This window comes from Fringilla coelebs (assembly GCF_963513975.1).
Source record: "Fringilla coelebs genome assembly, chromosome: 11".
Taxonomy (NCBI): Eukaryota; Metazoa; Chordata; class Aves; order Passeriformes; family Fringillidae; genus Fringilla; species Fringilla coelebs.
In genome coordinates, this window is record NC_140037.1 from 11,525,085 (window position 1) to 11,547,033 (window position 21,949).

The 21,949-nt window shown below is 39.2% G+C and overlaps 1 protein-coding gene across 1 annotated transcript in view; it reads left to right on the forward strand.

The window, feature by feature from the left end:
- Positions 1–21,949, forward strand: part of MAMLD1 (mastermind like domain containing 1) — a 243,929-nt gene that overhangs the window by 65,437 nt on the left and 156,543 nt on the right. The window contains exon 3 of the mRNA XM_084212749.1: positions 2,535–2,662. The gene's annotated coding sequence lies outside the window, so the exon portion shown is untranslated. The remainder of the gene's footprint in view (positions 1–2,534; positions 2,663–21,949) is intronic.

Here is a 21,949-nt window from a genome sequence, read left to right on the forward strand (position 1 = left end):
TGCAGTGAATGGAACCTGAAATGTAGAGGCTCAGCATTGCTACTAGCAGTGAAGTGCCTGACTATAAATAGTGTATTTCAGTCGATTTTAATCCTGAGAAACAGCATTTATCTCATGACAGCCCCTTCTCTTCTTTTTTTCTCTTATTGTAAACTGCTTCCTTAGAGATCAATTCAAACAGATATACAAACACATTAGCTTCTTAAGTAATAATTATGGCAATGTAAACAATCTAGCAAATGATGGGGCATGTTAAGAAATATATACATCCTCATCAAATGCTGAGATTTGTAATAACCTGCTCTGACTACACTTTCATTGTAGTCATTCACTGTAGTCTCACCTGTTTTACCTGTTGCCTTTTTACTGTCATAAAATTGCCAACTAAATTATGCTTTGGTCTTCAGCTGTACCATGTTATACCATACACAGAGGGCATGGCACATAAGCAGAGCCCAGTCCATCTGCATATTTACATATATGTCTGCTTTTAAACATGTAAGCTTTGTGCTGACTTGCAGCCTATCTTTTCAGATGATGTCTTAACCTCTTTGCTTGACTGTGCTCTGAGTTTATGAAATTTATGCCTCCTGGTGAGAAAAGAAACCAAAGGCTTGGGTGACATTCACACATCTGTCATGCAAATACTGCCTGTACCTGTGAGCTGCCTGTGCTGTTGGATCTCCTGCCTTGTTATCAATGTCTTTTTAGGCACCCTAGCTGAGAAGGAACTTAGAAATTGTGAGGTAGCGCTAGTGAAACCAAAAATACATAAATTGGGTGTCGTGTCAGCTGATACCTCTTGCTTTAATGACAGTAAAGGCTGCTGACACGTGTGGTCGCAGCGAGGAGGCTCTGCAGTGTGAATGGAGCAGCTGCTGCTGATCAGGGAGGGAAATCAATGACTCAGCATTCATCAGAAGCATCCTCCTGCTGGTCACCACTGCCAAGTGCCGACTCATCGATTTTTCTCCCTGCTAGGCGAAGACTGCTCTATTTTCTTTACAGCAAGCTCCAAAATGTTTCCAGTGCACTGGTTGCAGCTGTCAGCTCCCATTGGTGGGTCTCAGTAGGACACCCCAACACATGAATTGCATTGGGGCTGGGGCATAAATCTCAAATTTGCCCGATGTAGTTTTTTCAAAGTGCCTGAAGCTCAGCATGTGTGAACCTCCAAATCACCCTATCTACCCCAATCAGCAGAAATGAGGTGTCCTGCTTTCCATGAGCTCACTAAATATTTTTTCTTGTGAAGTGGAACACAATATGCATGGCTCACAAATTCACAGCCACGGAAACAAATCCAACAGCATGCAGTTGTCATCAAGAAATATGTCTAGGAAAACCTCTCTAGCCACACAGCTTCAGCACAGCATGTGAGTACCAGGCAGTCCTTGGATATTCAGCCAAAGAGATTGCCATCTATAGTGCACATGAGGAGTGCTGCCCTTTGATTTCTCATTTTAAAAGAAATTATCCTTGCAGCTGTACTCCATTGTCCCTCAGTCTTGAATATCTTCTTTATTTAAAGGGACTCTGGAAATCAAAAATAGAGTCAGAAAGGGGTCTTTGTCTGCCAGTATTAAAATCTCGTGAGTCATGTTTTCCCAAATCTTTCATAAAATTCAGTCAGAATTCAGCTCATAGCTTCAACTTCAGAAATGCTGTGAAGGTGACTACAAACAATGATATTCATTTACAATTTGAAAAACTCATTTACCCTGAAATGTGTGATATATTCACATACATCTCTTTTCCGTTTCATTTACAAAGAGCAACAGAATTGTGGCATTGAACAATAAAGATTGAAAGCTTTCAGTTCCATTCCATTTTGAAGATGCAAATGAGACAAGTTCTGAAATCTGAAACCCAGCTTCTACTTGCTGATTTTAATCTAAGAAATGGCATGTTTACTAGAATACCTACTGAAACAGAAGATTTACTTAAAACCAGTATCTCACTATATCAGAGTTGCAAAGATTTTCAGACCTGTAACATCACTGTTCTCTTCAGAAACAAGGAAATATGCAAATAAGTTGTTATTTATAATAGCTGCTGCTTGCTATGTTTGTAAAATAATTATATTTACCAGTAAATTGACCTTGTGTGCACAATAGGGACAAAAATAAAGAAACGATGCGTGAAAATTCAGAGTAGCACTGAATTGGTTTGGAAAAATATATTAACTGTTAATTTTCAAAAATAGCAAGGAATTAATTGCTGCTGTAATGAATATTTCTGTTTTACTCTGGCAATTGTACCATGTTGACATAATACATCACAAGTCAAGACAGACCACTTGATTGCAGTGTTTGTGCTGCAGTAAGTACAGCTTTGGCTTAATGTTAAATTTTCATCTCAAATGTTCTTACAGGAATGCAGATGTTGTCCTATTTGTTGGTCTTGTTAAGATCTCTGTCATGTGAGTGCCAGTGCGTGTAGTAACACCTAATAAATTATGTAAAGTGTTCAGTGTACTGCACTTGTATGACCATTTCAATATACTGTAATTGTTTTCCACACTTCCCCCACAGGTTAGTCTGGCTTCCAGCAGAGGCAGAAGTGAATAACAAGCCAATCAACATGCAAAATATTGAACAGAGCAGCTCAGCACACAGCCATCAGCCGAACGTGAGGTTAGCATGTGGCTGCAGACAGGATGGTGAGTCTGTGCTCGGCTTCCTGAGTCTTGCACGTCTTTCCCTGTCTTTTCTGAATCACATTTCTGTTGTTTGCTGGTCAAAATGAGCTGTTCCTCATGTCAGCACTGATGATTAATACAGTGACAGAAGTAGGGCCAGGTTGTGTTTGTTGCCAAGCTCCAGTGAGGGTCTTCATTTTGCCTGTTTGGAGCTTTGGAACTTACCCTGAGGGAACAAGTGTGAGCAGCCAGTCTGGATGTGGGATGGGAAAAGCAGGTAATGTGGGGATATGGCCTGGTGATGCTGACTGGCCCTTGCAGTGTTCAGCACTCAGGACCCTACTCTGACCTGTAAAGGCACTTGGTCTGGCTTTACATGAGGAAGTTTGATCCCATTACAGTGTGTGGTTCTGCCATGCCCAGGTGGTACATTCCCTTTCACTTGAGGAGATTTGACTTGAGGGCTCCATTGTCCAAAGACATTTCATTTGTGGCTCAAGGAGTTTGCTGTTGAACAAACCCAGGTCTGTTATTTACAGTGGTACTTGGAGGAGCTGCTTTTGGAAGGTGTTCTGGCCTGTACATTTCAAGTGTGAGTGAGAGGCTGCTTGTAGGAGGGAGCTCTTCTGTCTAGTGGGAAGAGCTGGCACTGGCAAGTGAGCTGAGGCCACTGGGCTCCCTCTGGATGTGCCACACTTCAGAGATTTTAGAGGGTGGCAGATTTCAGCCTGTGGGGTGTTTGACCAGTGATTTGAAAATTAAAACCTCTGAATTGCATCCCAAATCCTCTGAGGCATCCAGCACTTTTTTTTTTTTTTTTTGATTCAACATGTTTTTAACTCAATTTTGTAGCATTTTTGAAATTCACATTAGCTACCATAAGACTAGATGGATGACTGCCCATAATTTGGCTCAGCTCTCAGTAGTCAGGTATCTACAAGTTGGGAAGCGTGGATTTTTGCCTGTGTAGGTTGGTTCCTTTCTATGAAACAAATAGAATGTTTTTGCTGTATCTTTTCCAGAAATGAATATTTTACAATCCTCCTCTAGTGCCAGAACACCCTTATGAAAGCAGCTAACCCGTGCTAATGATTGTTTAAGAATAAAATGGAAAAAAAAACCCCGAGCACAGGAACTTATCTTCTCTGAATTTATGGCATTGCAGTCCTTCCCATGGCAACACAGATAGTCAGATGGTTCAGTAGCAAAGTACAAGCAGGAAGAAAAGGCAAACAATGACAGAGAGGGGAAAAAAAAAGGGAAAGAAAGCAATGTGATTTTCTCTCTATTAGACTAGCTTTCTATTAGACTAGCTTGTCTAAAACATATACAGAAAGCCCTTTAATATCCCATTATACTGTATACTGAAGCATTCAGGTCTAATACTATTACTGATAAAGAAACCAAAAGCATATTTACAGAGACTGAATGTCTATAAAGAGCAGATCAAGCAAGTCTCTTGAGAGAAGAAAGTCCCATATCAGATTATTGTGTGAAAAAAATAGCATGCTCATCTCAATTACAGCACCAATTTGGTTTATTTAAAAAGGAAGTAATTCTGGCTTTATATCATAAAATCACTTTTTTTAAGCCTGTAAACATCCAATAAATTAAATTTTTAGATAAGATCCATTTTGCAAAAAGCTATTTATGAAAAGCTTCAAATAATAATTAGAGAGGATTTAATAACCTAATCACTGACTAATGCTAGCATACAGTAAGTACACTGAATTAGATCCTTTTGTGGAGTTACTGTTTTACCTCATCTCATTTGGCAGCTTATTATACAATGTAAGTTGCTCAAGCCTATAATCCCTAGACCAGTGAAGGTATGTAGCAGAAAAATTCTGATTGTAGTCTCTTGAGTTAGTAAGTAGAAAATCTTTGAAAATGTTTGTCAAGATAACAGTCTAGCTGAACCTAATGCAAAAGCAAAATACAATGTTATACGGTAAATTTATGAATGTTAACATCTGAAACATAAAAGAAAGTTATGCTGCTTAGCATAAGCATAGATTAAATACTGTCAGTATAGGATGGAATATTAAAGCTTTTCCTTTAAAACTATGTGCATATTTTGGCTTATGTTAACTATAGTGCTCTGCTAAATGTTGTAGGTATTCTACTAAAGTTAATATGTGTCCTCTTGTTTATTTTAATGCACTTTTAGCCAGACTATGGAATTAATTTCATTCCTGGTCATGCAATTTACCTCTGAATAAAAATTAGTGAAATAGCACCCTGAGCCTCGTGAGAGAGAGGGGTGATGGCCCAAAATCAGAAGCATAACCCATTGCAAGTTATATCTCTGAGAACTAAAACTACCCCTTTCCTACTTGAATCTTTTCTAGTGAGATTTAATTTAATTTTTAAGAACTTCAGGGCAGGTTAATGAAGGTCTACTCGCCTAATAGACACATGATATTTAAAATGGGTCAAATCAAAACCCTGGACAGGCCATTACAATACTTTGGGAGTTTAAAATCCTGATCCAAGCTTCTTGTGTTAACAATTCTTGGCCATGGTTGCTCTTAGCACTGATGCTCTTGGTGGTCACTCCTCAGTGTTCTGTCCAGCTGTCTGCTGGTCAGAAGCACCAGACACACCACACTGAAGCACAGCACACCAGGGCAGCAGCACAGCCTGGACACAGTCAAGGTACATTTTGCTGTGTGTACTGAAATGTAGGAGAGCACTGAAGTTAAGAGAAGGCAGGAGAGGAAAACTACAAATACAGTCAAGCAGAACTGTATATATATGTACAGATCAGGGAGCAGATCCCTTGTGTTGGAACTGTCCTCAAGGAACAAAATTGTTGGATCAACAACGTGACCACTTCCATAGGTACTCTTCTGGTTGAAAAGTTTCCACTGAAGCTAACCATAGTGATACAGTCACACAAAACAACTCTAAGTGGTGTGTGCCCTTCAAATTCCACCTGAAAGGCAGTCAGGTACCCATAATGAGAAAGTGAAAAAGGAGAGAGGATTTTTAGGTTTTGAACAAAAGAATTTTAAAGTATGTGTGTATATATACGCCTGATAAAAAGTTAGCCCTTAAAACCCTATGTAATTGCATGCATTATATTTGTGGAAGTGTCTTATTGCCACTGCATTGCTATTAAAATGCAAAGCAAGTGCAAGCATGTCATGTTTATTAAACCACTAAAAAAAAATGTTCTGACAGTGTTATGACTTCAGTTTTCAAAGGATATAAATGGGCAGGGCAAAAAAGGGGGTGGAATCAGAAACCAAACTCTCAGTTTACTCTTTCGTGCCTCATTATTGGAAAATGCAGGGTGGAATTTGTAATCCTTTGAGATGTCTGCAATAATAGTCTTAAGATTTAGAATAAATGATCTCAAAGTACATTGGAAATTTAACAGTGTGATATCAACTTAAGCACAAGATGATTGCAGCTATAGCTGAGATTTCCTAGGCAAAAGGCTTACAGCAAGGGAAGAACATGTTCTTTTTTTCCCCTAAGAAAAGGCAAAGGAATCATAGGTGTGCAGGGTGTAATTATGCAGGCTGAAATGAGGCCAGTTCACTACAGCTAATTCCCTATCTTTACAAAAAGTGCTGCAGATGATTAGATTGTCAGTATCAAGTATCATCTGCGAGGTGGCAGCTCCAGTAGCTTATCCAAGAGTGTCCAGTTTTCAGAGCATGGGATAAATCTAGGCAGGACAACAGGGAGCATTTGCCCTCATTTTTTTATGACCTCCACATTCCACATCAGTGGAGCTGGAGATCCAGTGCCTTCTCATTCATGTTTTCAGCTTAAAGTTTCTATTTATTGAATCAGCCCTTCCATTATCATCATTTATGTTCTATTCATACAGCATTTCTATCTATTGTAGTACCTCTTCCCAGGATTTAAATAACTCTGGCACTGAATAGCTTGTGCAATCTGAACAAATAGTCTTAAACTATCAGAATAGCTTTATCTAAAACATACTTACAAACAGATTAAAGGAGGAACATTGTTTGTGTTCTTTTTGTGTTTTGTAAGAGTTCTGCAGGAATAGAGATACTCAGCATTGAGTACCTTCTGGCAACTGACAGATGCAGCCCCAGCAGATGAAGAAAGTTGCTATGACTTCCAAATGAACTCTCTCTGCATGTTCTGGAAATGTTCTCCACTGTCCAGTTAATTACATGCTTTGTATTTTTTATCATATGTAAGATGTTGCTGAAGACCTGATAACCTTGGGCTTATTTTAACTTCTAGCTCTTCTGGGTAACATCCTTTACTCTACTGCAGCTGTTTCTTTCACAATCTTCAGCCCGTCAGATGTTGTCAATCCAGCATCATATCCAGATTTTTAACTTGAAAAACTGCATTGCTACCATTTATTTGCATCAGAACTGTTGGTTGTTGTGCAACATCCCAAATTGTTCTGAGATCATGAGATAAAAATACCATTGAGACCATTGGGAATCCAGCAGAGATTAAGCCAGTAACCACACATAATTCTTGCACTGTAAAGATTCCATTGCAAATGCAGTTTTTGAGAGAATGTACAAGAAAAATTATGGTTTTAAACTAAAGCTAGGCTCAAAATTGGAAGCTCCTCTTCAAAAAGCATAGGTCTGCTGTGTTGTGAGAGTTGTTCTAGAAGAGAGTGGACATGGGGAGAGTATGAGTGATGTCCAGGAGGACCTCCTTCAAGTCCCTGCTTTTCCTCAACAGCTCTAGGAGAGCTGGAGAAGGGGATCTGGTCAATGTAAGCAGCGGTAGAAGGCACTTCAACTTGTTTTCTCAGATCCCAGTAGAGTAGAAGGTGTAATATATCCCTCCCTCTCCTTGTGTTTGGCTGAAAATGTCATCCAGAATTTTGCTGGAAAATTAAAATGGGAAGCACTGGCATCTATAGTCTTTGATATAATGTGTAATGATTGATATAATGTGTAATGACCCAAGTTGCCTGAGCTATGACAACCCCTTGCTTACAGTAGGTGTGGGTAAAGGGAATGAAGAGCAGCTGCTATTTAGGCATGTTTTACAATTACATTAGTTTTTTTTTTTCATTTCAGTTTCAAAGTGCATATTGCATGTTGAGTTGTGATGAATATATATATTCAAGACAGGAATATTTCATTCATGCCTTTCATATTTTAGGTAGAAATTTGAAATGGATCATCAGAAATTACTTTTCCAAACGCATTCGTTTCTAGGCTTCTGACAATGCAATTCTCATTCCATTTGAACCCCCTCTTTCTTTCCTTGCACTTTGGTTTGCCTTGTGCTTCTCTGCATTCTGAAACGTTTCCTTTAAGAAATTATACACTTTTACCTTGATGTTCTTCCTGAAGATGGTTCATAGCATCTAGGAAGTCCAAGTCTGTGTGGGAAGGAGAGCCCATTTAGCAACTTATGGGTAGGACAGAAGCATTTTTATTGTTTAATCTTTCCTTGGAAAGGTGGTAGGGCCAAACACAGTGCAGCTGCCACCTTGCCTCTAGACACTGATATGGCACTAGTACTATATGTAAGAGTATATATCAGGACAAACCTGGTTTATGGTGTCTAACACTTGTGTTTGCCTGTTATTCAAAAGCACAAGAATTTCCTTCTTGCATCTCCTATTATGAAGTTTTCCCATAATAAGTTGATGCAGGCTGTGCACACCTTCCTTCTCTGGGTAGATCTGGTCAGAGAACAAAGGTTTCCAATTCCCAGGAGTGTTCAGAATGGAGCCTTGCTAACAGTTTGCTTCTTGCTGTAGAGTTCTTGTGTCTGTGCTTTGGTGGTGTGTGATAATTTAAGGAGGGATGTAGGAACACTCCTTCCTTGGCTCTGTGGAAGCAGGCTGGCAGTATTCAATCCTTATTACATTAAGATGACTCAAGGCTGAGAATACTGATGCCACCCTTCCCCCAGCACTCTGCAGACACACACAGACACATGCACACAGAGTATTATCTCTGTTTGCCTTACTAATGTCATTGTGCAGTATTCCATTTTCCTCTCTCTTCTTGTCCCCAGGGTCTGTAACAAACCCCTGCTGGACCTTTTATCCACCCACTAAGTCCAGATTAATTTATTATACTCCATCTAGTTTTTGAACTGTTCCTTCTAAATGTGTGATGGGGCTTAGGGCTGTGCAAAGGGGATTCAAGGATAAGGGGAGAAAACATCCTCAGGCTGTAGCTTACAGTGAAAGGTTGTGTTACAGTATGAGCACCTCTACTATAATTATGCATAGCCATGGAAGATGATGCAGGAGGAATGACTGATTAGAGCTCATATTTAGCTAAATTAACATCTCAAGTCCATTTTTTTGGTGTAAATCTGAGTTCATCATAATCTAAAAGCAAATATTTGCCTTTAATATCTCTTATTTATGCACAGAATACAGTGTACTCTTCATTTCCTTCTTAATTATTATTATTTTTTTAAACAGCTTCCAGGCAGAAAGTCAAAGCCTGCTGTGTTTTATATTATACTCTGCAACTCATTTTCCTGGGTTTTTTTTTTAATAAAACATCTAATTAATCCATGTAATCTGAATACTGTCTGTTTAAATTCAACATGCTAGTGAAAGAACTGAATGAAAATGCAGCTAATTTGTTATACCTATGAAAGTCATAGGTAGGTAAAAATATATAGAGATAAAAAGTTGAATGTTTTGTGTCCAGTGAGTGAATAGTGACTGAAAACAAATAATAATAAGGGTAACTATGAGGAGAAAATGTCTGAAAAAAAGGTCTTCAGTGGGGTGAAAATTATGCTCCTCATTGTTGCCATCTCATTTTTGCTCATTGCACAACATGAGCTGGGGCTGATGATCTTGCATTGGTACCAATAAAATGGCGATTTCTTTTCCATTTGTGGGAAGTCTCAATATAAGGTTTTTACAGGATTCTGATAAAAAGAAAGCTTCAAAGACTGTTGCAACCCAACCCTCTTTATCTTGGGTTGAACACGATGAATGCCTAGTTGTGTTAGAAGGTTCTTTTTCTTTATCTCTGTCTGACTCAGCATTTTCCTCTGGGGAAAATACAAACAAGAGGAGCTGGGGCCAATTATGTATTTAGAAATTGTGTAACTTCAGGTGGCAAAGTCTGTAACAAAAGAAGGGGGTTAGAAAAGTGTGCCTTTGGATGAATTATCACCAGCACAATTTTTAATGGAATGTTTGTCAGGCTTTTGCATGAAATACCAGCAGCTCTTTAACATCTTTAAAATTATTACCTAGACAATTTCCAGTAATGATGAAGTTTAAAATTGATGTAGGAAATATTACTATAGTAAAAGTAAAAAGATGCCTCCAAGTGGTAATGTACAAACTTTCACAAGGGAAAGCTTACTTGCATATGAAACTTTCCCAGTAGAAACATTATAAATCATACATAAGTCAGAGTATGAATGAGAAAAAGAAAAATAACTATCAAGATAAAATTTAGAATTACTTTAAGTGTTCATGGTTTGGCACAGACAAATGCAAAGAGAACATGTTTGTTAAGCATGGTCAGCAGAAACTTGGCAACTCACATTATCTGAGTAGAAGCCTGGAAGTCCTGTTTTTTTGAAAAATGTATTAGATCCATTTCTTTGCCCTCTTTTGCATCTGCACCAAAATCAGTCATGACACATCACTGCTAATGGAGAGTCAGGACTATTTTTTTCCCTCAGGAAATCTCACCTTTGAGGCAGAGTGACTTTTGCATGGTCTTGTTTTTAACTATTTTTGCAATTGAGCCTACCAAAACAAAAAAGGGTGTGTGGCTTCCCCTCTGGCATGGGGTTGGTCATTCACATTTAGATCCCAGCATGAAATCTCAGCGCTGTTGTACCAGTGGCAAAATTCCAGATGACTTAAACAGGAGCAGCAGCCTTCTGATTGCCTTTCGTTAACTTCAAGAAACCATTTGTTCTTGGCGGTGACTTTTTGCACTGCAAAAATGAATGGGCACATTTTAAACTACCTAGAAATCTCAATGCTACCAAATCAGTCAGACTTTTTTCCCAGATCTAGTTTGAAACCATACTATGGCTGCGTTCCTGTACCCAGGATCACTTTATCTTCATGTTGTACTGAACAGTAAGAGGAAGATTGTCTCCATCCTTCTTACAGAGTTTCATAAATTACATGCTGACTGAGATAGAGCAGGTGGCAAAACAAGGACATGAGTGACATGGGAAAATCAAATAAAAACAAAATAAATTACATTTAGCAGGGAAGCTTGGGCTATGTTTTCTCAGCAAAACCACTCTCATTGAGAAGCTGCTAGAGCCATGCTAAGTTCTGCTGTGTAAGTACAAGTGGGACCTTGAACATGGCTGGCTCATGGGCAGTGACACAAATGGGACTGGAGACTGCACCCATTTTCCAGGAAATACGTGCATATTTATACTGTAACACTTTTTTATTAAGGCTCAACTCAAAAAACATCTACAAGATCATAAAAGCAGCTAATAGTCAGGACTGCAACTGCCCAGATTAGATTCTGTTACAGTTGAACCCAAAATGACTAATGTAATACTGCACTTCAAAGGAAAGCTTTCTATAAGATAACAATGCTAATGAAGTTCTACCATGGAGTTAATTTTTAAATTGCCACCAAATCATGCAGAATTGTTACAGAAGTAGCTATAAAAATCTTTCCTTGTAGATGCTTCCATATTTCAATGTCACCATATCTCACCACTGGCTACAAGTTGCCTTCATCTTGGATATGGTTCATGGCATGGGAGTTGGAAGATCTCAGTCAGCTGACAAGGTGGCTCCACGTGGAGCCTCCAGAAGAGATTGCAGAGGACACCAGAATTGTCGTTCAAAAGGTCCCTGTTTAATTTACACAAGGACAGAGGAGTGAATACTAGGCTATTTACAAATTCAGCTGTGCCCTATTTCAGTATGAGACAAAGTCACATTGCATAAAGGTAAAGCTGTGTGCCTGATTCAGGCATAGCTGACAGTTTCCACTTCTCTGTCCTCAGCTTGCTTTTGTGTAAAGCAAATGTTTTACCGGGGTTTGGGTTGTGTGCTCTGCCAGCACGCTGCTTGGCCAAGCACAGCAAAGCTGTGAGGGCATATCCTCTTTTTATATGGTGAGCAGGGTGGCAGTTTCCTGGTCTTTAAAGCCCTTGCAAGAACAGCTGGCCAAGGCTGTAAAATGGCAGAGGTGCTGGGAATCAGCTTTGGTTCATTCCCAGCTGCCTGCCTAGAAGGGTGAGAGGGTTATGGACTGGGAGCTTTTGCAGAAGAGAAGGCAGATTCCTGAGTATTTCTGCCTAAGTTGCAGAAGATAAGTAGCCTTGGCAATTGTGTTCCATCCTTGGGCTGAAAATAACAGCTTGTTCTTTAGGTTTTTTTACAGGAGTGCTGGTAGCTGTCCCTGCATGGTCACCTTAGGCATAGCTGTTACCCTGTCTTTGGGTAATTTTGTTATTCTTCTTTTGCAAAGGCAAAGATTCAGCTGCCTTCTTAAATGTTTGCTGGCAGAGGTTTTTGGAGCTTTTCCACTGCATAAATGGAGAAAGCCCTTACAGTGGGTCACCACAGCTATTGACACTGCAGGCAGTGCTGCAGGTCTGTCATGTGTGGTGATTTGTTTCTCCCTTGACTTGAAAAGAAAAAAAGTAAGGGGAATCCTAAAACACACTGAACTTAGTAGATTTCAGGTGGAAATGCAGTGTGAGAGCTTTTATATAATAAGACTTGCAAAGGGTAGTTTTGGTTAAAAAAATGTAGCTTGTCTTCCCTTGCTTAAAACTTGTATTTACATCGACTTGGGTCTCTGTCTATTACTAGCAATTTTGGTGGCAGTAGATGTCCTTTGGTGCCAAGCACTAGTAACAGAAAATCACATTCCTGCAAAAGTAGTAAAGATAAACTGTGAGGCAGTGGTTTTAGTTCATCAAAATAGGGCTATTATATCTTTCCTGTTGTACTCCCTGGCATAGCTCAGTCTCCCTTTGGGTAGGGTATGCAGACAGTAGAGGAAAAACTTCAGGAGAGTTCTCTAATAAAAGTCATGAGATAAGGAGGATGCTGTTGAAAGTGAAGACTGTTGTTATTTTTTCTGCCAATTGTAGATTAATTCATGAATAACACTTTCAATTTTGGAATTCAAATTCAAATAATACTGTTTTTCCAGTAATTGTGCTCTTGTTAATGACTAAGGCTTTGTCTGAGCCTAAGAATTTATTTATGACTTTGACCTGCTTTAAGCCCCAGTTTACTTGGAGTCAGACTGATGATTGCATGCAGACTATTCCTTTATAATTTAGCTAACAATCTGAATTCTCAAAGTAGATTATGTTTGAAGTCTTCAACAAATATTTACTAAATGTTTGCCATTTGTGTGGGTAGAAAGCCCCTAGGAAAAAAACACTGAGATGAGCACAAAAGCTGTGCACAATAATGAATGAAGACAAAGCAGCATTATTTTAGTGGACAAATCTGTGCATCTGTTTGAAAGGAAAAGTCTGAAGAGGGTCACCAGTCCTACTGACAGCCCTCACACAGTAACTGTTCTCCTACTCTTTCCTACATAAAAGTTCCTGAAACTGGTCACACAGAACAGAACTTTTCAGTGTTTACATCCAGGACCAACTGGACAGATATGTTCAGGGAGGATTGCTGTTTGCTGATGTGCTGTGAGGGATAAACACAGCTCCAACAGCTATTCCTGACTAAACAGGAAACAGCCAAAGCCAGGCCAGCTCTGTGCTTTGTTCCTCTGCAATGTGTCACCTTTACTGAGCATAAAAGTGAGTCACATATTGAATGTCATTTTTGAAATTACTTATGTTTCTGTTAGAACAGAAATGCAAGTTTGTAGAAAATGTAGAGGTTTATCCATGTGCACACACATTATCTTTTAACATGTTTGAAGCTCTATTTTCAGAAGCCTACCTCAAGTGTGCCTAATGCAGAATCTTGCAAATAATCCTGTAAGGCACAGTTGTTTACTAATAATAGATATTCTGGGCAAAGCTGTTTGAAGTGCTGCTTTACAGTCATCTGCTGAATTGAAAAATCCTTTGCAAACAATGCTTTTACATTTCAAGGTAACAGTTAAATTACCTAGAGTTGGTATCCCACACTCAAAATTCCTCTTTACACCGGCACAGGGAATACTTATTTTAAGCGCATCCAGTAAAATACATATTTTAAATTATATTTTACAGTTCAGTGGTTTTTCTAACCTGAAGATCCCCAAGTGCTTCTCAGATGGAGGTGAAGTTAGCTTAAGAAGAGTCCTGTGAGCACAATTATTCCCACTTTGCATACAGAGAAAATGAGCAATGAAAACGGATGGTTTGTTGAAGGTTGCGCACAGGTGCTGGCAGTAAGAATAGAACCTGCACTTCTTGCCTCCCACTCCTGTGCTTTAACTATAAAGCTGCTATTAGGCTTTCCACATCATCCTGTGATTGAGTAACTTTCATTGTATCAGTGGAGATTCAGGAATTCTGAGCTAATTAATGCTCTGGCACTTTTCAAAGCCTCAGCTGCTCTTTACCTCTGATGGTTCTGTAGGGTTCGATGACTTGCAGTGATGTGTCTCTGAAGAGACAACAAAGAGAGGCAAATAAAGGATGGGGATTCACTAACCTTGTCTCACAGAGGTAGGGGCTGTACTCAGAAACATTTGCTTAGGTTTTATAGGCTCCTTATTCTTTTTAAGCAGAGGGTGTAAAAGCTTCTAAGAGGAACCCTGTCATGTTAAAATCTGATCATTTGAAAGTTCTTTATCACTGCTGGCTGCACTGCTCTTCCACTGATAACAGTAAATCACCTGAATTCTCTTTTAAAACTCTCCTTTTTCTGTGTGATCAAATTAAAACCCATGATTGCTATATATGCCACAAGGAATCAAGTATTACAAAAACTCTGCCAGCTGTTCTTCTAAATAATTAGGGAGGGACATAAGCTGACACTGATCTGGATCAACCCATCCCAGAAGTTTGGGTTAAAATTTTTTGGTTCAAATTTGATGACCAACTGTGTATAGAGTTAACTCTTACAGCTTTTCTGGTAGTAAGAAGATTAATTGTGAAGACAACAAAGAGACTAAGCTATTAAGAGTGATGAATTTTGGAGCAAGTAATTTTTTCAGTCCAATTAACAGCACATGGCCTGTCAGTAATGGTTGGGCATCAAGAACCAGTAAGTTGCAAACAACCAGGAGGACTTGAAAACATTCATCATAAAATTGTAATGTCATCTCAATTCTCACTGTTACTCTTGATTTCTCTTCACATGGCAAAGGTTTATATTTTGTTTATGTTTTACTTTGGTATTTTAATATGTTCCAAAATCCCCAAAGTGGGTCATGAATATGTATATACCCAAAATATGTAACTTACCATGTTAGAAACAAAATATACAAAACACAAGTTCTTTCTAAAACTATTTTTCTTTTGTGTCAAGCAAAATCATACAAATATGATGTTTTTCAAGCCAGACCTCTAAATATGACTTTAAAACTCTCAATACATATACATCACTGCAGTAACTGAATGCTTTGAATGATTTTAAAAAAGTCAAAAAATCTATGAGCAAAACAGTGTGAGGAACACAGGGATGAAATAACTTTGCAGTGTTAATAGGGTTTAATGTATGAAGCATTAAGCACTGCTGTAGCACTCGTAAAGGAGCACGGCTAATGCTTAAACTTGTTTGACATCAGAGCCTTTTTACTACTTATATTCCAGCATATTTACAAATTGAGAAGAGGCTTGTTGAATCTTGTTCCACTACAGACTTCTGAAGTATTCGGGCTGGCAGTTTTCAATTACTTCATCTTGGCTGGGATTCAAAGCAGGCCGGCACACGGGGAGGGAGGGAGGGAGGCATTCAGCTGGACCAGCTGAAACACAAGGGGATAGCACATAGGCTTAAAGGGGAAGAGCCCAAAGTCTGGGCTCTTCTTGACATACATCATTAACTATTAATAGAGATTCATTATTTTGTGGATTTGTCACAATTGGCTCTTAGGACAGGGTGTCTACATGCTTTACTAATTATCCCTAACCTGCTTGGAGGCACGTTTGTGAATGCCAGTCATTTACTGCCAATTTACATACTTGGGGGAGGGGACTGGGGAGAGAGATTCATGATATAAAAACAGGTTAGAGTTAGTGCCTTAATGTTTCCCTCCAGCTCACCCTGTGCCATGGCTTGGCACGTCCATCTCTGTCCTAAATAAATCTAACCACTTGCATCCTTCACAAGTGACAGGAAAGCTGAACAATTTCATCAAGATTAATTCCAGGGAATAATGTCAGTCATTTTATGGTGTTTTTAGAGAATGAAATTATATATGTATGATACAGTCCTGATTGACTATTTTATATGAAATGTCAGTGTTTTCTCTTTGCATAACACACCTTGCAGTGTGTCAGGAAGAATATTCCTAAGGGAATCCATACAGGAACACAGACCTCCTGTTTGAATGCATATTCATTTATTGTATTCCTTGCCTTGAGGTTTGAAGTAACTTGTTTTCACCCAGCAAGAGGGTGGGCAAAGCTCAGAGTATGGGTGTTGGGGTAGTGGCATTAGCCACCCATGGCTAATGTGAGGTGTCTTGCCTGACTGTGCTGTGCCATCATCACTGCACTTGCTGTGCTTTGTCATCATTAGGTGGGTGGCTGCTGTGGTAAGATGCTTCTGTTCAATGAATCAATTGGAAATGAATGTTAGGCTTCTGCAGGGGAAAATTTCTTGCCTCCTTCTGTGACTTCCCACCCCCAAACTTTCTCTTCCTAGTCTCCTCTGACATGCTGCAACAGATTTATGAAAATTAAATACTTTAATTGTAAAACTGCCATTTAATTGACAACACACAGGATTTATTCCATGCTCAGCTTCTAGAGATCACTTTATTTAGCATTCCTCTTTTTTTGTTCTCTTTCTCCATCTTACCAAGCAAATTTAATATTGAATCACATGCCACACTGTTTACGATCAGCATCACAGTGAGCTTCAAAGACATTGTTTGAAAGCTTCAAACTTTTTCAATGTTTCTTTTATCCAGGGCAGGGTTCTTTGGTCACCTTAGGTCTTGGAGGGCAGTCAGTTCTTCCTGCAGCACAGAGTTCTCCTGTGGTACCTGGTAATAGCAGCTGCCCCTTCCCAGATCCAGCAGTACATGGAAGGGTTCTGCTCCATGCAGTCTTCAGGGGCTGGAGGCTCCTGAAGGTTTCACACTTAACCCTTGCAGCTCTTATTAAGGATGCTGCTGCTCCAAAATATCAGCCATTAAGCTCCTCACAAGTGCTCTTGTCAAATGTACTGCAGCCTGAAAGTGATTTTAGCATGACTGGAGAAAATGTTCTGTCTCCTCTTTGTGAGGACACAGTGAACAGGATGCTCTGGGCAGTCACTGCAGTGGGGCTGCTGCAGATGTGGGCATGTCTGCAGCATGCCTTTAACTGATAAAGGGGATTCATTGCTTTTCCAGAGCAGTTCCTACATGGTTCTAGGCTGAGCACAGTGCAGAAATGCCCCCTGATGAAGGAGTAGTTGGCCTCATTTGCTGGATGCAGAAGAGGCAGTGTCCCATCATGTAGGTCTGTGTCATTCATGTCATGAGAATGTTCATAGGCACATGGGTGCTGCAGAGGATCCCTGTATTGTGGGGAGACTTTGCTCTCCAGATCAGAAGTGGAATAAGCGCATTAAAAAAAAAAAAAACCAACCAGAAAGCAGAAAAATGCAAAACAAACCCAAAAAATCCCCAGGCTGGAGTGAAGACAGAGTTTGTGCAGAATATGCTGCTTCTGGAGCTTCCCAAGTTACTGCAGAGCATTTCTGAGGGGTGTGATTGTTTTAGATGTTGCCTGATATTGATCAGTTTGGAAAGTCTCTCTCACCTTTGTCTCAGAAACCTGTGGGAAGAGGGAGTCTCTCCCTAGCAGGAGCACTGCAGTGGGCAGCTCTGCCCACTCTTCAGCTGCCTGGCACTGTGTGAGACCAGGTTTTCCCTGCACTCACCTCACTGAGGCTGCCTACAGATAAACGAGGGCCTGTTTTAGCAGTGATTTCTGAGTATCTGCCTGGGGGCTATTTATCCCATTTATTCAGAAGTGGCTTCTTTTGAAAAAGAGGAGGAGGTGAAGAGATACAGCTTCCTAGGTAGTAGTAAAGTGCATGCTGTGTGTGCATGACAATATAGGTCTCCGAGGTTTAGTGGATCTAGAATTATGCCATTTGTCTCACACTAATTGAAGCATGTGTCTACAGTGCAAAACACAGGATAAATGTTTATCATAAAATAAGGGTACTGCATAACCTATCTTATTAGTAAATAGACAGTCACAGAGCACTTTAAAATGTATGTTTTGTGAAGCTGCTCTTTTCTGTGCATATGTGTATACATATTAAGCCAATAGGGTATATTTCTGCTGAGCTGATCTGAGATAACATGCAGTCTTTTACAGCTTTTCAGAATCTTTCCCTCATGTCTGTAAATATACTTTGCAGTGCTTATAAAATATTGAATCCAGAGTAACAAGCGTTTGACTTAAACTTATTTCTGTATGAGAAAAAGACTCCTCAAAGAGTAAGCATTGTATCTTAAGCATGATTAAACTTCATTTCTTTGTACACTGGAGTCTCTAGAAGAGGGGTTCTGTATTGTGAAGTTTCAAGAGACAGCTGCTGAAATGAGGCTGGGCTGGATCACAATTTGAAACAACCTGAATGTTACTGGAAAGAACGGGCCCATCTCCGTGCCCAGCAGAGACATTCAGTGCAATATATAGGTTAGTTTATTCTGGACAACAGTGCAATTTGTCACTACATTATGTTTATTGCCATGGTGTACATGAAATCTCATTGTAAATGTTTTCAAAAAAGGGATTTAATGCTTTTTAGTTAGTTGAAGTTTGGTTCCAGCAGGCAAGGCAAATAGATCTGTGATACTGGCTTTGGGATCAGGCATGTCATTTCTGTCAGTTTTAAAGTAAAAAAATATTTTCAATATGTCATTTATCTTCATTGCTATGTCTACAGTATTGCTCAGCTGTATTGAGCTGTGCAAGTGGGTGGGGAAAAAAATTAGAAACTTAGTCATATTCTAAAGATAGCAGACCATTAAGAGAGGAAACACTTCTGCTGTGTGTCTGATCTTTGCAAGCAACTGAAGCATCCACTCATAGACTTGGGGGATAAAAAAGAAGAAGAAATAAAAAACCCCAGCCCCCAAAGACATTTTCTATCTGTACGCTTCAGTGCAAAGCGAGTGGTGTGTGCTTTTTAGGCATGATTCACAAGGCAGATTCATGTGCAAGTGACTCCAGGTACAGCAGTGGGGGTGGATCTGGATCGTGTAAGGCCAGTGCTCAATGTGGGAAAACATCTTCCTCCCACTCTCCAGTAAACAATGTCAAATCAAAAGGTTTACATTGCAGCTTTATTGTTAACACAAGATACCTGGGTCACACTGAAAGTCCATTTAATCTTACATTCTTACTAGAATAGTAGTTAGTGTCTGATATTTAAGGAAGGGTAAGAATGAGGTCAGATAGAGACACCCTGCAAACACCAGTTTGCATTTCTCATGAGTAGAGGTAGGATTTGAACCATTGTGCTCAGAGCAGCCACTGGAGTTACTCTGTGCCTTTGTCATTCTTTACATTTTACATCCACAACAGTCTGTGAAAGTGAGCCTCTGTAATTTAGTTCTGTATGGGGTGAAAAAGTACTTCTCTTTGTTCTTTGTATAAGCTTGCTACTTAATGGGTACACCAGCAAATTCTTGGGATGTGAGGAAAAAATTGTTCATAGGTGAGGCCTTTGTCTTACAGGCTACCACCTTATCCATTGATTGTTATCACTCTTCCATTCTGAAAAATCCTAATTCTCTCTGTGAAAAAGGTTATTCTATACCTTTATGCAGCATTGTTGCCATTCTTGTTACCTCTTCTGTACTTGAAAAAACCCGAAACAAATAACAAACCAAGCACAAAAAAAAAACCAACCCACATACAAAAACAAACCATAAAAACAAAAAGAATTATTTGGAAGCAAGGTTCATCAGAAAGGGCAGCTTGAAGCAGAAGTTATAACCAACTCTACAGGTGAAAGATGACAAAAGTATAAGCGTGAGAAAAGGTGCTGTCAGGTGCTTGCTTTCAAATCCTAATGATTGGTCAGAAACATGAGAGTTTCTGAAGTGTTTTCTCTTGGCTGACAGAAAATAAGATGCAGAAAGACTAGTGAAGCTCAGGATGGAAGTTATTATCAACCTGCTCTGTGAACTTTTCATTTGTTTGGCACTCATGCGTTTATATTTATTTCAAATGGGTTGATGGCAGCAGCTGATAAATGAGCTGCTGCCAGTTGTAGTCCATTGTGTTTGTCATCAGTGCAAGTTCACTGTAGTCAGTGATGAAATTTCACCTGCTGTGTGAGAGAAAATAAAATGCACAGTTGTGGTTGTAATTAGGGTTGAAAATCAATAGTAAAAGATGTTTTAAAAATGAGAAAGATGGTAAAAGAGAAAATGAGGAGAAAACCGTGAAAAGAGAATTAACTGGGGACAGATAAAAACAGTGAATGCAGAGATATATTGGAGAAAATGGAACATTAATCCAAGGTGGAACACCTACAACCACTTTTTGCAAGAGACTTCATTTTAGTATAAGAAAGAATGTATTTCCTAGTAAAAATCTCTTTCCTGTGGTGACATGTGCACGTGTATGAACAAAAAATGGAGCTGCTAATGGTGCCTTGAAGATCCTCACATTTTTTCTGCTTCATTCCCTTGGTGGCCACCATCCTGGAAAATGAAGGACTTGGATGAAATTCACTTTAGAATTCAGGAGGGGACTTACCTGAATTAGTGAGAGAGCAGCATGTCACAGTACAGTTCACAATAAAGAATGCTGCACCTAGTTTTGTTTTTTTTTTTTTCATTTGCCTTAAAACTATTCTCTAATAGCCTTTGAGACAAAGTATCTGGGGGTTTGGATATGACCAGATGGCTGAGCACTGAGTAGTCTTCTTCGAAGTCACTCATAAAAAGCACCTGTACTAAAAGGGTGGAAAATTGAAAATTCTTGTTGGCTCCACAGGGGATGACTTGTGTTTGGTTTTGATGGAGTGGAATATCTTTGACTATTGCTGATTATGAAAGGGCTTATTACTGGCTGGGGAGTAGAAAAGGCAAAGCATTTCATTCTCTGCTTTTCTTAGCTTTCACCTCAAGAGCATCAGCTTAGGAAATAGTGTGTCAGAATGTCAAAGAAATGCTCGAGCAGTTTGTTCTTTTTGTTTTATCTTTCTCTAAATATCAAAGACCCTGGTCATAGAAAAGACAGTCTTTCTCTTTAATAAGACTATTTTCAGTACAAAGCTAGTACAATATGACAGGCAAATACAATAACCTTATTAAAGCATCTTCTGTATAACACACAAATGTGTGAAATGTTTTCTCCTCAATAAATAGCCTTCAGTAAGGGATGTGTATTGTGTTTAGGTACTAGACTGCATTCTCATATCACTTTGAAGCTACATCTGCTATATTTTAAACAGTAACCAACAAAGTATGACGAGATGGCAGAACAGTTTAATATCATGGCCTTTATCTGCCCAGAGTGCACAGAAGAAAAATAAAGCAAATGCCTACCATAGGAGGGGAGAGCATGTTATTCTATCAGTGCAGACAATTCTTCTCCCATTTGGCACATCAGGGGTATAATACAGAGATAAAAATGAATCTTTGTACAGTGAATTGAATATTTCCTAGAAGCTTTTGTTGGAAATTGTTTCTGATGTTGTTAGCTAAGGAAGATTTACTTTATGCTTAAGTTATCAGACAGCAGTTTCTCGATGCACAAATCCACATGAAAGTAACATCTCTCGGGTATTGATGAACTTTGTTTGAAGGGACGATAAATCTAACAAACAGCTGACTTTGTAGGGCTTTGGTATGTGTCATATTAAGCAAAAGTAATCAAGAAAGAGATTTTATGTGGTTTTTGTAGAAATGTACAAAGACTAGATGACATCTGACACTGCGTACACTTGTAAGGGAACAAAATGAGAACAAAAAAGGAGGCAGACAGCTGGTTAGAGCCCAGTTCAGCAAACATTACACACAAAGAGCAATGTTTGCTTTTGCATCTGGGCATACAGGCTTCTTAAGTCAGGGAAGTGTATGGAAATACTCTTAGAAATAAATAACATCCAGTGGGACTCTGTGTCCTGCAGTAACACACAGAACGTTTAAGATGTGGTTAGAGAAGTATTGTAGCTTTCTCATACTGTTTATGGAAAGCTCGTGGGCTTCTCTGGTTTGCATATCTCAAAAAATCCAGCAGTTATGGAACAGAAACAAC